An 18,067-nucleotide genomic window follows, 5' to 3' on the forward strand; every position below is an offset into this window, starting at 1 on the left:
CTTAAAAATGATTATGAAATTGCCCTAGCTGAACATTTTTTTTCCGTCTCCTTTCTGAGATACATTCCTATCTAATGGACATTACTTTTGTTGTTGTTGTTAATCCTCACCCAAGGATATTTTTTTTCATTGATTTTTAGAGAAAGTGGAAGGGAGGGGGAGAGCGAGACACACACATTGATATGATAATGTGAGAGAGACACATGGATTGGTTGCCTAGCGCCATGACCCCAGGACCCGGGATTGAACCTGCAACCCAGGTACATGCCCTTGACAGGGAATCAAACCTGCGACCCTTTAGTCTGCAGGCCAACACTCAAACCACTTAGCCAAACTGGCCAGAGCACACATTACCTATTTTAATTTCTTTGGGTTATTTTCCTTAATCTTATAAAATGGGATCTACTGTCTCAAATGGTTCATGCTGAAAAGGGATTTCAGGTTTATACAGACTTCTCACTCTTGTGGTCAGGACTCTGTACATTTTGGGTGTAGGGGGAGGGTCTGCAGTCAGATGACAGTCAGGTACAGGCAAACTTGCCCAGACACGGGGTATACCAACAGCCCATGGGACCAGACTTTGACTTAGGCAGAATGGCCACCCTCTTCCCAGAGTCATCCAGTGTGAGAACGCAGATGGAGACCAACCGAAAAGAGAGGCGACGGCTTCTCCATTCCGAGGTTCTCTGTGCTTTTGAGCACACAAGGCACAAACCTTGAAACAAATCACGTAGGAAGCTCACTAGGGAGAGTGTGATCCCTGTACTCTTCCCTCTGAGGAGGACACACAGTTCTTCTCACACCCCATCTTTTCCTGATCCTAAAATCAGAACCTATTCTGGTGTTTAAAGTGGCATATTTACCAATGTAATGAAAAGGTGAGGCTGTAAGACCTGTGATAATGAAAAACAAAACATCACCTCTCCCCTAGCAGCCAGTTTATGTCATAGAACCACCTGCTTCTCTAACTAATGTGCACATGTCCTCCTGCGTGTCCTCCTTCACCTCCTCCTCTCTCATTTGAACCAAGTAAAGAACTCCCCCCCCTTTTCATGCCTATATCTTAATGTGAGTTCTAGTTGCCCCACCTCAAACCCAATGACCTCTGAGATGTTCCCAAGTGTTCAGTTCTACTTGCCTGGTGTTTCCTTCTGAGAGAAGTTCTTACTTCAGTCCTGGCAATTGTCTCCTTCCGTTTTCTACCATCTGTTTCTTTCTCTGCCCTCCTGATCTTCCTTTCTTCACAGTAATCGTGCCTTGTAATCACTGACTTTCACGAGATAAAGCCGCCTCTGTGATCAGCCCTCCCACCACCGAAGGACTAGTCTGGAGGAGCAATTACGACCCTCAGATTGTGAGCTAAGCGTGCAAGGAGGGTGCGATCACGTTGGCAGAGGCGCACGAGCATCGAGTCTTCAGCCAACACTGGGCTGTGTGTGCACTGTGTCTGTTACCACATCAGGCCTTCTAAGCATCGCTGGGGACGGCTGTCTCTGGGATATGCATGGGCCTTTCACTCTGGGCTTTAAGATTCAAAGACTCCCACTTCCACTACTATTCTCCTTACTATGCTACAGGACCGAGGTCCACTGTCCCTTTCTTCTGTTTGTTGACAGCCTTCTCCCCATTTACGGCTCTCCCCACCCTCCAGCCTCCCACTTGCCTGAACGTGTTGTTTCCCCACTACCTCTAAAGTATCATTTAAGAATTTACTGCATACAAGTTATTTTATCTGTTTTACTAAAATAACATCTGGTATTCCACATGTAGCTGTAATGCAAGAAGACGATATAAACTTCATTTTGTTGTGGATATGAATGTGAATAAAAATGCTTTTTAAGTGCAGCTCAAGAATAACCTATTCATAGAAACTTAATACATTTATTATAATGAAGAACTCTCCATAATAACTTAGAAGTCATTCAAAAGCGATCTCGGAATAGAAATTTAGGAACTAATTAAGTTGTGACATCTGGACTGCATAGATCAATCAGCAATACTAGAGAGAAATGTTAAAAGAGGGTGAGGTTTTCAGTCAGAAGATTAAGGCTGAAATCCTGCCTCTGCTGCTCACTAGCCTGTGATCGTGGGTAATTCTCTAAACTTGTGAAGCATATGCATATAATACCCTCTTGCAGCAAACTATTTGCACTCCCCTTTTTTTCATGCCTCCCTGTGTCCATTTCCTTGACTTGCACCTCCACCCATAAAAGCAGAGGTTTTTCTCAAGGCTGGACTTGTCCTCTGGCCTTGTCCTCTGGCCTGCAGGACGCAGCAGGAGCCAAGTGTGGTGCCTACTTGGGCTTTGAGAGGACTTCATGTCTCCACCCACTCTCTCCAAATCCTACAAGGTCCATTGAACAAGCCTCGGCCAGCCTGCTAGAAACACAGTGCCCAGTCTCCCCTGCGGGCCCAGCTGAGAAGACTACTGAACTCCAGGCCTGTGCGAAAGGCCACCTAAACCAGTCAGTCCCCAGAAACCTGCCAACGTGAGCAAGGCTCGTGAGCAAGTCCACTTAAAATCAGCTGAGCCTGGTCTAAACCAGAAGAATCACAGAAGCAAGCCACACACTTGGTTAGTTAAATAAATCCTGATTGTTTCAAGCCACTAAGTTTTGGGATCACTACCCAGCAGCAACAGCTAACCGATACAGGTACTACATAGGTTGTTGTGAAGGTTACAGAAAATAATAATAATGTACTTATTACAGTCTTAGTACCTAGTAGATGCTTGATAGATTACAATTTTTTTTATTATGATCATCCCCAAATCATCTGTATTCTGATGTTTATGAAGCAATATTTCATCAAAGGACTTTTTCTAATGTTTCTATTTGAAGTCTGTATTTGTCAGGATACAGACGAGAGAAATACAAATCAATGTATACAAAACAACAGTGAGGTAAGCTTTTAGTGCTGATGTTAGACAGAACGAGCCCCAGACCGCCAACAACACCTCTGTCTCGCTTTGTGCAAGCCTCGCTCCGACCCGCACACGCTTTCCCCAGAGGGCAGTGACGGGAGCCACCCTCTGCTCTCTTCCCAGTTCCAGGATCACAGAAGCAAAAGCAGTTTTCCCTACTGACCCCGCTATAGATGAGCCCTAGGCAAGGGCTCCGGCTGGCCAGTGTGGGTCACGTTCATATCTAAACCTATGACAATGGCGCTCTGACCCCAGTAGGTCACATACTGATCCCTGTATGAAAAGAGGGAGCAGTCTGCACTAAAGAAGAGGAAATGTGCTGGGTTTCAAAAATAAGACCACCAGAATCCTGGAAGAGTAAATTATGCTGCTGCCACCCTCCATCCAATTCATACGGGTCCAGTTGTCCCTCATTGTCACTGGACTAGATCTTTGCACTTGGAGTCTATAGCCCAGAAAAGCAGAAAATAAACTGTCCTCAGGAACAGAATCCAGGGATTTTGCTTACTTCTCTCTCTCTCTAATCACACTTGATAACGCTCTTAACCACCATGACATGGAGCAGCCCTGGGAACATAAGGGAAATTAAACTAATATATAGGTATTTTTAAGGAAAGGCACTTTATCATGCTTGACATTCCTTTCTCTTACCAACATGTAAATATTCTCATTGCATTCTCACAGGGTTTTTCGTGTTCTGGATACTGAGATTTTAGGGGCTTAAGTTGCCATGGCTGAATTTATACCTAAGCTTTAAAGATGAAGTCTCTTGTGAGTTGAATCACAGGATTGTGGAGATAAAAGAAAACTTTGAGATCATTTAAATCTAAATGGGGTGAAAATAGCAAAGACATTTCAAGTTATGGGCTTTGGGGCCGTGGGTGCTGCAATTGTTGCTGCAGCTGTTATAGTTGAGTGTGTAACAGATGCTGAGTGTGTAAATAGTCAACCCAAGTACAGTCTAAACTTTGGAAACCCTTTATTCAGTATCATTGCAAAGGTTGAATGTCTTAGAATAGTTAAAACACAAAAGTATAAATACACAATCTAGAATAATTTATAACAAACTTGCTCAAGAGATCAATCCAGAAATTAGGAATTTCAGCAGAGAACTCAGCAGATTCAGATGTATGTTACTCACTTGTTCTGTCTACTCTATGACATTCTAATCAGTGTCTCATTTTCATTAGAACTGCACACCTTACTATATAATTTTAAATAACTCCAGGGCAGGTCAGAGACTCTAACTGGAATTTACAGATAATCACATTATCTTAGATCGCTGTGTTATGAAAAGACTTAAAATTCAAGAACAAACTAAGTCTATTTTTATTGCACACATGAGTAAAAAAAAAAAAAAATGCAGAACTGTCTGAATTCCAAGACGTCTGAGGAATTATTTTTATATTTAGTTGTATTTCATTGACCATCCATTTTACTTCCTTGAATTTAGTTTGCCTGTGACTTCTTTAGCTATAAAATGTAAAAGCCACATATAGACTGAATCAGCAGAATTAATACGAATAAGACTTAAAATACATGTGCTCAAGCCGGCCAGTGTGCATCGGTGGACTGAGCACTGTCCCATGGACTAAGAGGTTCCAGTGCGATGGCTGGTCAGGGCACATGCCCAAGTATGGGGCTCAGTCCCCAGCAGTGGGCATGCAGGAGGCAGCCAATCGATGTTTCTCTCTCATATCAATGTTTCTCTCTCTCCCTCCTTCTCTTTCCAAAAAAAATCAATAAAAACATATTTTTAAAAAATACATGTGCTCAAAATGCCATATCTTACTAAATAAAGCTTATCTATATAAAGTTGAGCAGAGAAGAACACAAAAGATAACCTTAACATTATATATTTAGGTTCAGAACACAATCGGTAGGCCAATAGAAAATATATATATAAGTTTGGTTAATTAAATCTTTTCTGGAGAAAAGTTCTGGCTATAAATAAATATTTATAACGACTAAATTTATAAATATATAGTTTAGTGTGTGTGTGTATGTGTGTGCATATACATATATCCCAAGTCTTGGTTATGAAGAAAATAGAATAGAAATTAAACTACAAAGCTAAAAGAACCCAGGGGCTCTTCTGCAGGGGTAGACACTTAAGACTCAAAGAGGTAGGGTGACTTCCCACTGACCCTGCCATTCGGTGACAAAAAGCACCTGCAATCCATCCATCCACGGCTCTGGCACTCCCTCTCCTAGCTGTAGCCAGTTTATCTATTCACTGATCTGGTCTGCACAGGATGCACGTGGAAAGAAGTCGTATTCTTTCTTCCACTATCTCTTCAAACTGTCTCTCTGGACTCCTTTTCTACCCTTGAATGGAGACTTGAGGAGGTCCCACAGCTCTCTCTGTCCCTTGGAGTGGCAACAATAGTCTTACTTGAGTATTTTTATTTTTTTATTTTTTGTGTGTGTGTGTGATTGTTTGACTTTATTTTTTTTTTTAATTTTTTATTTTGTTTTTTTTGTTACAGATATTTCACCTTTTTTATCCCATTGGCACCCCCCTCCCCACCCCACCCCCACCCCATCCCCGGCTTAGTTGTTCATGTCCATTGGTCATGCATACTCCCTTTTGTTTACTGTCAAAATATCAAACTCTCATCTAACTTAAATGGGCCCCTCTGAGCTATCTCCCTAAGATGCAGGCAGGGCCATGGAGTTAGGTTCTTCTACTTTTCTTGCCCCACCTCTGCCTGGGATCACACAATGAATAAGCAGCGCAGCCAGGATTGTAATCTCTTCTCATTGGCCTCCAGTCACAGCCTGTTAATAGTCTCCTCCATCAGCCCCTGACTGCTGGCAGTCCACCTGCAGGCCACCCTGCCGGGCAAGGTCTCCTGTAAAATAACCCCACTTCTAGGGGAAGCACGTGCTTCTGCAACATCCCTTTTGTGGTGGTAGAGACTATTCCCGGCAAAGCCCCCTCTCTCCTTTGAGCCACCACCAGGCATGCGTAGCTCCAGCCACAGTCTCTCTTAGTGGGTGTCACCACCCTTGAGTCTCCCAAACACCAGGGCATCATACCAAGTTCTCCCAGCAGTCCCCATGGGAGGGTAGGTGTCTCACAGCACACCTGTGACTGTCTCTCACAGTCTTCCCCAACTCCTCAACTCCAGCCCCCAAGGGGAGCAAAGACTGGCTGCCTGATCATTTAACATGAGCTGCTTAGGTAATGTGATCCCTTTCGGATTTGGAAGTCCTTGAACCTATTGCGTTCATCTTGGCATTAGGGCTTTGACCAGATCTCTGAGACAATGGGAAGAAAGGTCACATTTAAAATCCTGGTACTGTCTCTGCTGACTAAAGACACAGAAAAGAAAAGAAAGGGAAAAAAAAAAAAAAAAACACCTATTAGGATTATTGGGATAAATTAATATTGAGATGTTTTCAAAGATGTCTTTTCTTAAGAATTCCTGTTAGCTTTATAATGGATTAATACAATAACCATAAACCTTCAAAATTGGAAGCACTTTTAAATTCATTCAAATTATCTATCTGTTCCTAAGACATTTTCTAGTTCTTGCCTGTCCATGCTAGAACACCCTAATAATGGAACATCAGCATTTCTTGAAATAGTGTGTTCCCATCTGGGGTGACTTCCACCATCAGGAAGTCATTATATGAAACTCAGCACTGTCTTTTTAAGATTTCCACACCCTTGATCTTAATTTGATCCCTTGGGATCACACAGAACAAGTTCAATCCCTCTCTCATGTGAGAGACTCCCAAATATGTAACGCTGACATCTTTCGATACTGCCTTTTCTAATGCCAATTCCTGCAGCCACTGCCTTGATGACACAGCTTCTATTGCTCTGGTTATCTTGCTTGTCTCTGTCCTGAACAGTCCCTAGCCTGCTTATGCTCCACTTGAGGTACAGCACCTAGAATTGAAGAAAGGGTGATCCGGTGGCCCAGTCAGTAGAAGATCGGACATCTCCACGCTTTGTGATAAATGAAATCTGTTAGCATTTACTCTGCCAATAGCCATGATACACAGCTGATTTATACTATATTCACTGCCAACTACATTCCCTAAGTCTTTTCCAGATGTGCCACAGTTAAGATATGATTTACCCTGTATATATGCTGTTGCTTTTAGGATGTAAGTAGTGGCCTTTACATGTAGTCTCTTTTTAAAAAAAAAAATTAATTCTTCTAACAATTACCAAGTTCAACTAGCCTAACATTTTGGAACCCAAATTTATTCTCTTTAAATTCATATCATTTCAAATTTTATAAGACTGCCTTCAACATCATCATACAAATCACCAATAAAAAAGAAAGAAAGATTGAAGGAGAAGAACAAAAATATGAACAACAAAATAGCAGTTATACATATCTATCAAAAAATGAATCTACAAACAAAATGAGCAAGCAGAACAGAAAAAGACTCATAGATACAGAGAACTTTTTGTTACTTGCCAGATGGAAGGGGGTTGGAGGGATGAGTGAAATGATAAAGTAATTAAAAAGTACAAATTGGTTGTTAGACTGATGAACCCCAAATGGAAGGGGGAGGGGAGTGAGAAGAGATAAACCGAAGAACTTTTATGCATATATGCATAACCAATGGACACAGACAACAGTGTGGGAAAGGCAGGAGCGGGATGGGATTGGGGAGAAGGGGGTCAATGGGGGGAAGGAGGAGACATCTGTAAAGATAAGTTAAAAACACAAAAATAAATTTAAAAGACCAAAGACATTCCTATAGCATCTCTCCATTTTGACATCAACCTATTAAACAGCATCCCCTTGGTAGTTATTCAACTAATTATCAATGTACATAATGACACTTACATCTCAATTTAGCCAGAGGTGTATGATAAGTTTTGGCCAAGTACCTTGTTCAAATTCAGATTTCAAGGTTCTCCACTATTTCAGCTCTGGAAGTCTGGGTGCTCTGTTTTTTTTAAAAAAGCAAGTTTGCTGTGATGGGAGTTGAACCCATGCTGACTCCTCATGAATAAGTGATGCTGTTTCTAAGGACTCCCCAGTCACTGATTTGATGGCACATTACAGTATTGAGACCAGGTTCATGATGACAGACCAGTTTGTTGAAATTATTTCTCTCCCTTTTTGAAAGTTTGAAGGGTCAGAATCCTCAAACTTCTCCCATCTTCTAGCCTTTCCTGGGCTCTCTGTGATTTCTCAGATCCCTGAGCAAGATTCTGTGTGCTCAATTTCAAGTCACCGCAGTTCCCCGGGATTTAATGTACTCAGCTGAGAGACTTCAAATCTCTAATGGAGCAGCTGGGAATTCTCTTTCAGTAGTTAAAACAAGTATAACCTTAATACAACTAAAGTCACTCACAGAAACCCAGGGTTTGGGTTCTATGCTGCTGAGCTAGTCTGTGTCTCACAGAACATCCTCCAACACTGTCTGCTCCCCTAAAGAAAGACTCCAGCACCAGGAAAGAGCTCAGTTACTGATATGGAAACAGATGTTTCTAAAAATACCTTGGAAATGGATGGGAAACGCATGCCTCATATCTTTAGTCATAAAAATTAAAAATCATATTTTTATCTATCAACTATTTATTTGCAGATTGGTGATTAAGCACTGCGACCAAGTCATACCTGACTTAAAAAAATTAAGACAGATTTAGCTGTCTGACCCACAAAAGAAGTGTCTATTTATAATTCAACCGCAACAGCTATGTATATTTCCTGGCAGGCTGGCTCATGACTAAAGCACCAGCATCATTGTCCTGATTGGCTTAGGACCTCGAGTGCGGGGCACAGTTGTTTCATTCTTGTCTGACTGGAATGCCTAAGATGTTGTTTTGGGTTGTTCCAAGTAACATATTAAAACAGGTCTTTCCTATGCAAGATTTAAAAAAAAAAGGGGGGGGGGGCCTCACCTCTGAAAAACCAGTATAGAAGCAGGTTTAAAACATACCTAGGGCCCTGGCCGGTTTGGCTCAGCCGTTAGAGCATTGGCCCACGAACCAGAGAGGCCCAGGTTCGGTTCCCAGTAAGGGCATGTACCTCATTTGCAGTTTGTCCCCGGTCCAAGCTGGGGTTGTACGGGTGGCAGCCAGTCGATGTGTCTCTCTCACATTGATGTTTCTCTCTCTATCTTCCTCCCTCTCTCCCTCCTGCTCTATCTGAAGATAAGTGCAAAAATGTCCTCGGGTGAGGATTTAAAAAAAACAAACCTAGGATGTGGTGATTCTACTCCAATATGGTTATTCCAATGCTAATTGCATTCCAGTTAGGGTAATGGAAAGTGTGTTCATAAACTAGAGTGAATTTTGTGCTTGGCTTCTACTGCCATCAGGTGGTGGCTTGTTTGTGCTAACATCAGACAAGGAATTTCCTGAACTAGCATTCATTTAGCCTTTTCTCAGTATCACTGTCACTGACAAGTCAATACTTCCTTTAAGATCTCTAAAATGGTGGTGCAGGTGAGATTTTACACAGTCTTTCTTAATCAAGTTAAGATGAACCACATCTTATTCAAACATCACTTATATATGAGCACATTAAGCATAATGATTAGTAAATTCATAATGGAAAAATATATAAGAAAAAAATGTAAACCTAGTCATTCCCCAAAATAAGAACAAAATGAAAAAAAAGAGACAAGGTTCCCCTAAACATAGACTGCCTAGTTTTATTTAAATAACAAAAATAAACATATTAATTTCAGAAAAACAAAATGGAGATTTAGGGGTCAAATAGCATTTTCAAATGAGTAGCGCCACAAAAATACTTTTCACAAAATTCCTTAAGGTATTAATTCTTCTTGGTATGCTTTAGAATTCGTGTTTCTCTTTGTGAAATATTTTTTTGTCTTTGGTTCTACTTGGTTCTTAGTGTTCATATAGATTTACATGAATATTTTATTATTAAGGATTATATTTGTTATAATTATATTCATTATATAATTTTGGCCAACTGATACATGGAATTTCTCTTTTTAAAAATGACAGAAAAGTTTTGGCAAATCAAGGTTATCAATTATTTTCTTACTCCTTTCTTTTTTTACATATATCTTTTGAATAAATTTCATTTATTATTTTGAAAGATAATACTCTCTTATGGTCAAAAAGTAAGAAAAGTCTCTCTACTACTTCATCATTTATTATAACCAGTTTCTTGCCACCTTCCAGAAAGAGCCATTGATTTTTAAGTTTAGTAAGCCCTTTCTATAATCAAAGAAATATTTTTAGTGAGTCTACCATTTTTTCCCCAGTTAATTCTTTAAACTACATAAGCCTTTAATTTATATCAAGTAAAATTCTTTTTTGCAACCTGACAAGTTACGATTGCCAGCAACACGTGTGGGTGACACCCTCCGTTCTCTGATGATTTGGGAGGTTTGCTTTGAGACATATTAAGATTTAACATATAATAAAAACCATCTATAAGATATATTTCCCATTGCATTGACAGCTGAATGCCTGTGCCATTGTGCTGATTTAATTATCTTATAAGGTTTAGAATATGTTTTAATATTTAATATTAGACTATGTTTAATATTTAGTGTTCAGGAAAGAGTTAGTCCTCCAGCATTACTCTTCTTTTTTAAATTGTTCTGGCTCTTCTCATCAGTTTCTTATTACAAATAAACTTCAGAATAATTTGTTTAGGTTCCTAAAGAACTGGACCAATAAATAATTAGGGGAAGAATCATACCTTTACACATAGATTATTAGTAGAAAAACATGAGGTCAGCAGTAAGCCCTGACGATGTTCTTAAGCTGTTTGTTTCAAGTAACAAAATGATGAAACTCAAAAGGTGTTTTGTGCCCGCAGTGAAGCAGGAGAGGTATGCAGAGAAATCCCCTAATTCAGAATAATTAAAAGTGCTGGATAAAATATTTTAAAATATCATTCTAAATGTATTACTGAATTGGTTGAAAAATAGGGGAAATCCTCAAAGGCCACAAATAAAAGACAGCATGAATCCAAAGCAAGCTCTGGAGCTGACATTTGCCAGGGACATCTTCCCATCCCTGGTGGCCTAGAGCTTGGGCTTCAGAGGGCCACACAGGAGTTAGGACGTAGGACATGAGGCCTGAGCAAGGTGGGAAGCAGAACTAATGACCAATGCATAAAGTTGTATCCCCTGAAAGGTAACATCCTTGCAGTAAGTGATTGGGGGTGAAGGAGGGGGGTGCATCACCCTACAGAAAGAAACAGTAGGGATAATTAGCCTTTGTATTTTTATGAAGAAGGAGAAAATGTTTTCCTTGAAAATTACGAACACGAGCCCTGCCTCATGTCGGATAGGGTACATCCTACCCTAAGTGGAGTAGATGGACGGGATGTGCTCCCAGGTCAGTGGTGCCCCAATATCCAGCCATACCAAACACAGATCCCTTCTAGGGGAACAGACCCAAATGGTTACAACAACTTAATTTCCAAAGAACATACACTCCCAACTTTCAAAAGAATCACAAACCTATGAGAAAAGAGACAACAAATGACATTGAATTGAAACAGAGTTAGACTATGTCAACTTTTGACCACCAGAATAGCAAATGAGCCTGTTTAATATATTTTGAGGAATAAGAGAGGGTGCACAACAAAGAAACAAAAGATATCACACATAGCCTACATCTTTGAAAAAGAACCAAAGGGAAATCCTAAAAAAAATAATTTCTAACAATTGACATTAATTTCACCTCCTCCCATGACACACCAAATCTACAGCAACATACGAAACAATCCCCTCTAAAGAGATCCAGAAACTCCCTGAGGGACTCCTACACATTGGGCAGACAAGAAAAAAGCCCACATCAAAACAGGTAGGAGGCGATGAAAAACAATCTCCCCATAAACCCCACCCCAGTATAGCAGCATACAACCAGGAGAGATCTCACAACTCCAGGCTTCTCCCTGAACAGCAAAGGGTTTAGACTTCACATCTGGTGCCTCAAGTTTTAAGACTTCATCTGAGATCGGCACCCAAAACATCTCGTTTCCAAAACCAGTGGAGCTTGCATCTACGAGGCCTAGAAAGCTGCAGAGAACTAGGAGACAGTTCTCAAAGGGTGCGCCCCGACTCTCCATGGCTGTCCCCCAGGGCCAACCCAGAACCAGCAGACTGAAATATGCCTAGATTTTCTGTGAAAGAAAAATACCTTAATAGCTGTGACATGAGGGGTAAGCTTCTAATTCAACGCACTTCAAGGGGCTGATTGCAATACTCTCCTGAGACTAGTTAGACAGGTGACTGCCATCGTCATGCTCTCCCTCTGCCTCACTTCAGGTCATTGGTACCTCCCCAAAAGGAGCCTGTGTACATGTCCGGGGCTCCTGCCCAGGGGATGCCCCCTTAATCACCTGACTCTGATGGCTAATGGGGCTTACATTCACAGATTCCATAGGACTATAACAAAGGGAAGCAGAAGAAAGTATCAGTGATGCAAAGACAGGGCAGTGGAATTCATCCAGTCACAGGAGCGAAAAGAAAAAATAATGAACGTAGCTTAGGGGACTTATGGGACACCATCAAGTGGACCACTGTTTGCATGATAGGGGTCCCAGAAGAAGAAAAAAGAATAGAACAGAGAACTTATTTGAAGATAACCATAGTCCCATCTTATCCATAAACATAAGTGCAATAATTCCAATTAAATGATGTTTGGTTTCCTCCAGAAATATAAGATTGGTTCAACTTTAGAAAATGTATTAATGCAATCACCTCATTAACAAATTACAACAAAAACCCTCATTTCATTAGAGGAAGAAAAGACATTTAATAAAAGTCAACATTCATCTATTAAAAAAAAAAAAAAACTTAGCAAACCAGAAATAGTAATAGAAGGAAACTTCCCTAACCAAATAAACAATAGGAAAGACATAAAAATATCAAACACACATGCTAAAACTTTAAGAGCATTCCTTTAAAGTCATGAACAAGACACAGGTGTCTACTATTATCACTCTGTTTAATGTTATTCTAGAGGTCCTACCCTAGACCTTCACACACACAGACACATATAAAGGTGTAAGAATTGGAAACGAAAAATTAAAGCTTCTACAAATGATACAATTATTTAAGGAGAAAACCCCCCAAAATCTACAAATTATTTTAAAGGTGTTTTATTTTTATTTTTTTAGGGTTCATCGTCAGATAGAGCGAGAAGGAGAGAGGGAGGAAGAGAGAAACAATGATGTGAAAGAGACACATCACTGGCTGCCACACACAAGACCCCAACTGGGGCCAGGGACAAACTGCAGCCGAGGTACGTGCCTTTAGCAGTAACCAAACCCAGGCCTCTCTGGTCCATGGGCCAACGCTCTAATCACTGAGCCAAACCAGCCAGGGCTACAGATTATTTTAAATTATAAAAAGTATTCACATTATTTAATATAAGTTGAATATTACATTAGATCCCTAGCACCCACCATAAAGAAAAGTCAACACCACATAGATTAAGTAAATGAAATAAATGTGCATTGCTTCTCTGCAAAATCTTACTTATGATCCTGATGAGAATACTGTATAGGAGAGGGACCAGGAGTCAGGTAAGAAAATAGCTCATTTCTCACTCTCCATGTCTTACAGAATGTATTAGTTTTCTCTTGCTGCCATAAATTAACACAAATTAAACTCTTTAAAACAACACAAGTTTATTATCATATAATAAAGGTTATATTCCTCTTCTGCCTTCTTTTCTGCCATATCTCTAAGTCTACTGCCTTCCCCTTTGATTTATCTCCTCATATCATGGTCCCGAGCATTAATCACATTTGCAATGCATCTTTTATTATGTAATGAAACGTATTCACAAGTTCTGGGAATTAGGATGTGGACACATCTGCCTACCATACAGGGAGACTGAGGTTGTTCCATGTTTGCACTAATACTGTATGTAGCTTGTACATCCTTATATAATGCCTCAGCCCCCACCCCAGCAAACAAGGGTGGAAAGGAGACTGGGTAGAAAATATCTCCTCTCTTTTTCTCGTGTCCTTTCTGCTTGCCATTGCTTAATTTTTGAGCTTTCCTTACCAGAATGTGTGAGGTTGAAGCAGACAGGAAGATGAAGAATTTAGAACTGATTTCCTGACACCAACCCTAATCCAGTAATAGGAACAAATGTCCCTCCTCCACCCCCACCCCCGCTACTCTTGCATCACCCAGAGTTTAAGGAAGATATATGAAGGGGAGAACAGAAAAGAACAAGGTGGGAACAAAAATGTCAAGTCATTCAAAGAAAAACAGCAGCATATCGCCTCTTCCTTAAGAACTCAATCCAAGAAGTTTCCATGCCTGGGTGGTGGTAAACAAGAGGAAGAATCTAACTTATGAGAGTCAATCATTAGATGTCACTATGTACTACACAGTGCTAGATGATTCCATAAACCTTTCTTAACGCTTTAAACTGACCTACGTGGTACATGGCTGTAGTTATTATCCTGTAAATGAGGAAGCTTGGGCTCAAAGAAGTGCTCATTCTCCCAGCTAAGGGAACAAGTGTCAGAGACGAATCTAAACCTAGGTCAGCGGCTGCTCCAGCCTAAGGACATTTCCTCTCCCTGTCTTTAGCAAGAAGGCAACATTAAGGTTTGTTATACTCCCCACACTATACCCTTCAGAGTCTTTACTGAAGCTCTTGCAGGTGTTGTCCTCCTTTCCCAACTTTCTCTCCCCTAGATGTTAAAGTGATTTCCTAATTAAGGCCTTAGAGTTATTTACCTTCATGTGATCATTATGCATGTACTACTATGTGCTCATCATCCCCCCCGTCCCCAAGTCGATGTTATGGTTCCAGCTAGCCCTTGTGTGCTGAGCACTGGGCTATGGGCCTGAATTTTGTTTCTTTCCTTCCTTCCTTTACTTTCTTTTTTTTCCAGCAGTAAACTTCAAAGAAACAAAGAAAGGTGCCGGAATGTGGTCTCTGGATGAGTCTCTGCTAGGACTTACAGGACCAAGGACACCCAGTTGTTACCATAGCCTGCCTTACTGCCTCTCTCTCTTCAGAGTTTTGGTTACCAGCAAAGAGCCAGTAAATGACCTGTGCTTTATCTTTGTGGGAATAAATAATCAATTCTAAAATTTCAGCATAAAATCCCAACTCTGTACCACAGGTACAAGGCTCCGTATGATCTGCTTCTGCCTGTGTCTTCTGCAGCGTCTCAGGCCACTCGCAGTCCCCTGGGTGCTCCAGCCACACCGGCCAAGGCCTGCTTCTGAGCCCTTGAAATGTGATTAGTCGAAATGAAATGTGCTAGAAATATAAAATATACACCGGCCTTTTAAGACTTAGTAGGAATAAAAGAATGCAAAATATATCATTAATTTTATATTAATTACATGTTGAAATGATCATATTTAGCCTGGGTTGAGTTACTATTAAAATTACTGTTTCTTTTTACTTTTACATGTGACATTTCGAAAATTTTAAATTATATTCGTGGTTCCCCTCTGTTTCTACAGGACAGCACTGCTCTGTCACATTGCCCTCCGCTGCTCCATTCTTGGTGCTTACACTTTCTGGGCTGACAGAGACCGCATGTCACCTGTCCAGTGTCTTTGCGCCCAACTAGAATGTAAGACCGGAACCTTGCCTGTCTCCTTCACACCTGATTCCCAGGCATTGAGGACACAGCCTGAAGCATACTAAGTACTCAGCAAATATGTTTTGAATGAATGACCTTACTCTCCCTCAGCTGGAGACAGCTCTGTTCCCTCCCCCAGAACACCAGGTCTCCAGTGCTCTGGGCTGCACGCGCAGCTCAGCGCTGACCATGGGGTCCTGACACTGGGAGGAGAGGTGGATGGAGGTCACGCTTGATAAAACGTCCTTCTCCACGGGAAGAACTGGGTGCGCAAAGCACTGGGGTGCAGAAGGGGAACCTTGGCTGTTCAGTCCTCTTCCGCCTTGGAGACCCACCGACAGCCAATCACTGGGCACTTCTCCCTCCCGCCACAAGGCGGCTCTCGCGAGCGCGCGGTGGCCGATGGTACAGCCCGTGGTCCCCGCGCCCGGCCGACAGTGGATCCTTCCAGTGGTAGAAAAGCATTGTGGGAAGGTCGCGCGGCCTTTCTCGCCTCCCCTCTCCGGCCGTGATGTCCTGCAGCTGTGGCTCCTGGATGGCGGTGGCTCGGGACGCGCGACCGCGTGGCCTCTGTGGGCGGGGGCGGCGGGCAGGTCGCGCGGCCGCCCTGAGCCCGGTGGGGCGCCCCGGCCGGCTCCGAGCTCCCGAGCCATGGATGCGCGCGCGGCAGCGGTTCGGCCGGACCTCAGCCACGTTGTCCGTGGCGGCCCGAAGCGGACCTCAGCCTGCGTTCCCACGCCAGCAATCGGGAGGCTGGTTTGAGTGCATTTGAGTTTATTGCTCATATAAACTGTGTGCAGGAGTTTTTCATAGAAGCGAGGGTTTTGGTGGAAGGGAACGGCCTCGTGTGAGCGCACCCTGGCCCGGCGCGAGGTCAGGCCGCGTGGACGCGCCACGCGGCTCGGGGCAGCCCCGCGGTGTCCGGCGCAGAACCTGCGGGAACCGGACGAGTGTCACCAGCTTGGCAGGTGAGTTTCACGTTAGTGTGAAAAAAGATCACTTGCGTTGAAGCCTTAAGATTTTAACCATGTTCAGTGTTCGTGACCGTGTCGCATTTTGAGTTGTAAAACAATCTGGAGCTGGGATTAGTTCATCGTTCCCGTCCGCTCTAGTCCGCAGAACGGCTCGTCTCTGGGCTGATTGGTCCTGACGTAGCGGCTTGTGTGTAGCCTTTGTGTTGCCCATTCACTTTTGGAAACTAGTGAATGTGGTGTCAAAAAAGGCGTAAACTAAACACTGTGCAGCCCTTTCCTGCCCTTGAGTCTGATGTCTTTGGTGTAGGAGCTGTGTAAGTGACAGTTGATGCTTTTACATTAATTTGTTTGCACATGCGATCTTGAGTCGGCCAACATTAAGTGTAGTTTCTCATAACCGATTTTAACTAATTTTTGTGTAGGGGAAAGATGGCTCTTGAAGCACACACAGACTGCTGCTAGCTGAATACTACCTGGGAGCACAAAGATGACCTAAGGTAGGGTGATGTAGAAGTTCTGTCTGTTAAATATGCATTGCTTTTATAATTATTTGGGTTTTAGTAAAATAACTCAGTAGCCCTGGCTGGTTTTGCTTCGTGGTTTAGAGCGTCAGCCATTGGACCGAGGGGTCGAAGGTTTGATTCCCAGTTAAGGGCATGTACCTGGATTGCAAGTTTCATCCCCAGCTCCAGTCAGGTTCGTGAGGGACACAACCAATCAATATGTCTCTCACATGGATGTTTCTCTCCCTCCCTTCCGTTCTATCTTAAATCAATGGAAAAATATCCTTAAGTGAGGATTAATTTAAGAACACCCAACTAAATATTTTCAGGCAATATAAGTACTTATAATAAAAAGATTTAAATATTTTAAAAATAAAAGCTGTTACTTGTAATGGGAGTTTTATTACCTTTCTACACTGGGGTGTCTTTTGGGTATTAGTTGAAATTGGGTATTAATGACTTGTTAGTATTGGCATGTCTGTAATTAATAAGGTGACATTAATAGCAAATGGGATAGCCTGTTTCCAGTTTATTTAAGGTATGATGCATGTAAATATTTGCTTGTAAAATTCATTGCATTTTTCTTTTAGGGTGTCCTTGGTGAAGAATTTGAAAACTTGATCTTCACAGGAAGAGTCTGAGGAGGAACAGAGCTGCCTCTGGACAGTTCATAAATATACATTTAAAATAATGGGCCTGTGAATAAATATTTAAATGTGCTTCTTGGGGGTTTGTGTATTTTGTGACTGCCAGAAAACCTTGTTTTATTTTTTTTTAAAAATCAGAGTTTCTCCCTCTTCCCCCGGCAACTTCAAAATTGTAAGATCTCAGCAGTTAAGATTAATATTCAGTTCTGTAACTGGAAGGCTTATGAAATAAAGGTTTATGCGAGGCCCAAAGAGAAATGTTGCTTTCCTCCAGTGCCTCATGGTGAGCTGAACTAGCCTCGTTGGTTTTAGGGCATGGGTGTGCTTTTATGTTACCAACTGAACCTGAAGAGGTAAGATGCCAGACCACTTCGGGCTGTGTGTAAAGCAAGGGGAAATCCTGTTATATAGAACATTACATTTGCAAGAAAAGGGATACCAGTGGGCCAATTGGGAGCTGCTACAGTTGTCTTAACAAGAG

General features: G+C 41.9%; 1 long non-coding RNA gene and 1 other non-coding gene across 2 annotated transcripts; both read left to right on the forward strand.

Moving 5' to 3' along the window:
• Positions 1-16,074: 16,074 nt before the first annotated feature.
• On the forward strand, positions 16,075-17,887 carry LOC118642644. The gene is made up of 3 exons (XR_004961772.1): positions 16,075-16,430; positions 16,859-16,933; positions 17,530-17,887. It is a non-coding gene; the product is annotated as an uncharacterized LOC118642644 (long non-coding RNA).
• On the forward strand, positions 16,630-16,763 carry LOC118643022. Its single transcript, XR_004961915.1, has one exon. It is a non-coding gene; the product is annotated as a small nucleolar RNA SNORA13 (small nucleolar RNA).
• Positions 17,888-18,067: the final 180 nt, after the last annotated feature.

The sequence above is a fragment of the Molossus molossus genome, unplaced genomic scaffold, assembly GCF_014108415.1.
Source record: "Molossus molossus isolate mMolMol1 unplaced genomic scaffold, mMolMol1.p scaffold_m16_p_3, whole genome shotgun sequence".
Classification (NCBI taxonomy): Eukaryota; Metazoa; Chordata; class Mammalia; order Chiroptera; family Molossidae; genus Molossus; species Molossus molossus.